The sequence below is a fragment of the Nannospalax galili genome, unplaced genomic scaffold, assembly GCF_000622305.1.
Source record: "Nannospalax galili isolate Female #2095 unplaced genomic scaffold, S.galili_v1.0 scaffold1086, whole genome shotgun sequence".
In the NCBI taxonomy this organism is placed as follows: Eukaryota; Metazoa; Chordata; class Mammalia; order Rodentia; family Spalacidae; genus Nannospalax; species Nannospalax galili.
In genome coordinates this window covers 1,567,124-1,571,645 of record NW_008354345.1, presented here as the reverse complement: position 1 = coordinate 1,571,645, position 4,522 = coordinate 1,567,124, and the positions used below count along the sequence as shown (strand labels likewise).

The window sequence follows — 4,522 nt, the reverse complement described above, 5'->3', positions numbered from 1 at the left end:
TTTTGCTAGCATGTTCAAAGCCCTGGGTTCAATTTCCAGCACTGAAGAAAAATGTGTAAAATTATCTGCATTATCCTTGGTGAATCCTCTATACCCAGATCTCACTCATGTGAACAGACTGAGTATATTCTAAACAGAATGTGTGCTGTCTGTTTTATGTTGAAACATGGCTTCACCAGATATCAAAATATTGGAAAACTTTGTACATCTTTAAATATTTGCCAACAGCTAGATTGTTTGCAGTACATGCTATTTTTATACAAATATGCTATTTTTACTACTTGGTAAGTTTAATATTTTACATTGAGGGAGGTCTAAAATTCCCTCTTTCCTTGATCTCCTGTGCTGGCAGGGTACGAGGACTCTGAGGGCAGCCGTGTCCATGTGTAAAATGCCTTAGTACAGCCAGGATCCCTGCACAGAAAGCCTTGAGAAAGCAAAGAATTTTAGAGAATCACAAATGTACACACTAAATATATTCCACATGACATCATGCAGTTTTTCCCTGTGCATTTAATATCCTTGATCCTTGCTTATGCTTTAGCATGTTTACATTTTTAACTGTTCTTCTGGAGACTAAAGCATCATTTGGAACTTTCAGAATGTACTCTTAAATTTATGTTTTTGGAAAAGCTCATTCAGTGGTTCTGTCCAGAAGCCAAGGTGGAGGCCGTGTGACTGCCGCTCAGGGTTAACCTGAAGTATGTTTACCTGTTTGTTTTTAATACTTCCTTGTAGATGTTGGACCACAGTCTAGAACGGTGGGTGACACACGGTCTTCTTTGCATCTAGGAGACAAGATGATGGGGACAGGCGCAGAACTGAAGACCGCATGGACTGGGGACAACTGCTCTTCAACTCTGAGCACGATGGTCCCTGCTCTGCCCTCGTCGGTCTCGTCCAGTAACATGAAAGCAGTAAAGTAAGCAATTTCTACATCCTTTCCATGTCTGGAGTTTTATACCCTGGTGTCAGCAAAGAGCGAAGGAGGGATGGAACAAAGGAGAAAAAGGAAATTAGTTATTTCTAATATTTCTAATATTAATAATTTTAGTTCATTTTAATTTTCTTCTTTGCTTTTATTTCTTCTTTTGAAGACTGGAACTCACACGTATCTAGACCAGGGTGGCCTCAAAGTTACTACGTAGTTGAGGATGACCTTGAACTCCAGATCTTCTTGTCTCCACCTCTTAAGTCCTGGGATTATAGGAATGTGCTACTATGCCTGGTTTATGTGGCATTGAACCCAGGGCCTCATGCACGGGAGCCAAGTTCTCTGTCAACGGAGCTACCTCCCCATCCCCTCTTCATTCTCGAATGCATTTCTTTTCAAAACCTAATCTTCACAGCCATATACTTGCACACTGTAAACCCAAGTGACTTTAAGTCCTATATACAATATTTTCTAAGTACGACGCATTTAGCTGTGTCTCTTGGGAACCTTTCTGAATCCTTTCACCTGTAGCTTGTTCATTCTCTGCTTTGACCACAGCTCGCTGCTGCACTTCCTAGAACTACGGAAGCAGCTTCCTCTCCAATTCTCAACTTCCAGTACTCTCGGCTCACGAGTTCATCCTGAAGGGCACTGCCCAGCTCACCTCCTATGTGCCCTGCCTTGTCTATGATGCCCAGGCACATGCCTTAACTTTTTCTGACCAAAGCTTCTCACCATGCCAGTTACCCCACTTCTCTGCTGCTTAACCCTACAGTTGGTTCAGCAACATTACATTCCTTACTTCAACGGACATGTTAAATATTTACCCTCAAACTTTCTTTATTGTAGCTACTGCTTTTTCCCATGATCTCTGGGCTCCAAGGTGGATTAATCAATACCCAACTTCACCCTCTAGGCTGATGTAACGTCATCCAAGTCTCCCTCACTTCTCCTTATTCGGTTCCCATTGGTTGAACACTTACTCCACACTGGTACCCTGGACCTGATTCACAGATGCTTTCTCCCCTTTCAGATACAAAGAGTAAATCTGTTTCTTCACTTCAACCTGGATATAGGTTGTGCTTGCTTCCATCATAATAAGTCCTTCAAGAATAAGGTACCATGTCTACTCACTTTAGTATAAGACACCAGCACTTAGAATCGCGTGGCTTGGTCCTGGACTATGCCCCAGGCTTTTCAAACTCCTTTGCAGGTTAGGGATGTAATTCTGTGGAAGGCTTGCTTGCCTAGAATGCCGCAGGCCCAGGCCTTGATTCCCAGCCCTGCAAGAAAATAAATCAAAAGCAGGTAATAAACTAGTAAAATTAAATTGAAAAATAAAACCCTCCTGTGGTGGTTTGAATTAATGTCCCCTGCAGGCTCCAAGTATCTGAACACTTTACCTCCAGTTGGTGGTGCTGTTTTGGGAGGATCAGGAGGTGTGGCCTTCCTTCCAGCACATCACTGGAAGTGGGTTTTGAGAGTTCAAAGTCATGTTCCACTTCCAGTTTCTCTCTCTGCTTCCCTTGTGTCCTTGAAGATGTGAGCTCTCAGCTTTCCCTCCCAGCTGCCTCCTGCCATGTCTCCCTGCTGCGATGGACTCATCCCCCTGGAACTGTAAGCCAAATAAACCCTTCCTTCTGTGGGTTGCCTTGATCATGGTGATTTGTCATAGCAACAGGAAATTAACTAATATACCTCCTTACATAGGTCTTCACCCAAGTGGGCTGGTGATTTGTCATAGCAACAGGAAATTAACTAATATACCTCCTTACATAGGCCCAGGTCTTCACCCAAGTGGGTGCTATGAAATACCAGTCAGGTGTCGTTAGTGGGATTGCGGACTAAGGACTTATAGTATTAGGGTACTGCCTATAAACAATCCTTACCATCATCTTCCTTTAAGTACTGACTCATTTTGTCCAAAATCAGGTTTTCTTCTTAACAGTGCAAAGACTATTCAGTATGTGAATATGCAGTCCTGTCTCTCTTTGGCCCAGGTATTATCTTTAAAACTCCTGACAAGTGCCTTGGGATGGAGTTCAGTTGGTAGAGTGCTTGCCTAGCATGCATGAAGCCCTGGGTTTAATCTCTAGCACTACATGAAAACAGGTGTGGTGGTGAAAGCCTGTCATCCCAGAATTCATGGGGAGATGCATGGTTGAGGAGGGGGATCCAAAGTTCATGGCCATCCTTGGTTACAGAGAAAGTTTGAGGCTGGCCTCAGCTGCGTTAGACCCTACTTCAAAGAGATAATAAAAGACTTCTGATGAGATTGCATGAAACATCTGATGAGACTGAAATTTGATTTTCCCTCCATCAGCTCTTACTCCTTCCCTTCTCCTGCACAGGTACTGAGTGCTCTGTAAGTCTTCTTGCATTCTGGTTTCCACCTTTAGATGCTGCCCTAGAAAACGCAATCTGTCATATACATAATGGTTCAAAAGAGGCTCTACCATTGGGCAGCTGGGGGCAGAGGTCTGACTCACTCACAGGAACAAAATCTGTTTTCCACTGTAGTTCTAGCTTTTTGAAAAAAAGAAATATAATGAGGAGATTAAGCATCAGATAACGTGATCAAATGGACCACCTAGCCTGTCCTAGTCTACTCATTGTTAGGCTTATGAAGCCTCCACTGAGCAAGAATAGACATCTGTTGAAGAAACAGGCCGCTCTGGGCATCTTGCCTATGTTATTTCACTCTTCACAGCTACTCCCAAAAGAGCATCATGCTCGAGTTAAGGTAACTTGGTAAATACCACTCCATTAATAAGGAAGAAATGACAAGACTTGCTGCCAAGGACAGGAATGAAAGGTTTTGTTCATACAAAACCAAGTGAGGGGCTAGAGAGCAGTTAAAAGCACTGGCTGCTCTTGCAGAGGACCCAGGTTCAATTCCCAACACCCACATGGCAGCTAACAACTGTTCATAACTCTAGTTCCAGTGGATCAGACACCTTTTTCTGGCCTCTGCATCCATTGCACACATGTGGGGTACTTATATACATGCAGGTAAAACACTCAAATATACATAAAAAACAAAACAAAACACACACACACACAATCCTAAATGAGGTGATTGGGTGAAGACTTAGTAAGTAAAATACATGTCATGCAAGCACAAAGACTTCCATTTGGATTCCTAAAATCCGAATATAAGCCCAGTGTCCCAGCATATGCCTGAAATCCGGATGCTGGGAAGCAGAGACAGGCTGATCCCTGGAGCTCACTGCTTAGTCTTACCACATTGGTGAACCCAGGTTCAGTGAGAGACCCTGTGTCGAAAAAGGTAGAGAGCATTTGAGAAAAACATCCAACATCAGCCTGTAGCCTCTACACACACACACACACACACACACACACACACAGACACACGCACATGCACACACACACTCCTACATCCTGTGAGAACACAATACATACACATATGCACAAACAAGTGAAAATGACATAATTTCTCTTTTCTAATGATCATCTTATATAAGATTCTAAATAGCTTATACTCTAAAGTGGAAACTGCATCAGCAGTGACCACCAGCTTATGGCTTGAGACAAAAGGAAACAAACCCCTCTTTCACTTTGTCTTTC

The 4,522-nt window shown here is 43.0% G+C and overlaps 1 long non-coding RNA gene across 1 annotated transcript; it reads right to left on the bottom strand.

Moving 5' to 3' along the window:
- Positions 1 to 580: 580 nt before the first annotated feature.
- Positions 581 to 2,455, bottom strand: LOC115067441. Its single transcript, XR_003846861.1, has 3 exons — positions 2,338 to 2,455; positions 2,069 to 2,217; positions 581 to 965 (listed from the first exon to the last, which is right to left on the bottom strand). It is a non-coding gene; the product is annotated as an uncharacterized LOC115067441 (long non-coding RNA).
- Positions 2,456 to 4,522: the final 2,067 nt, after the last annotated feature.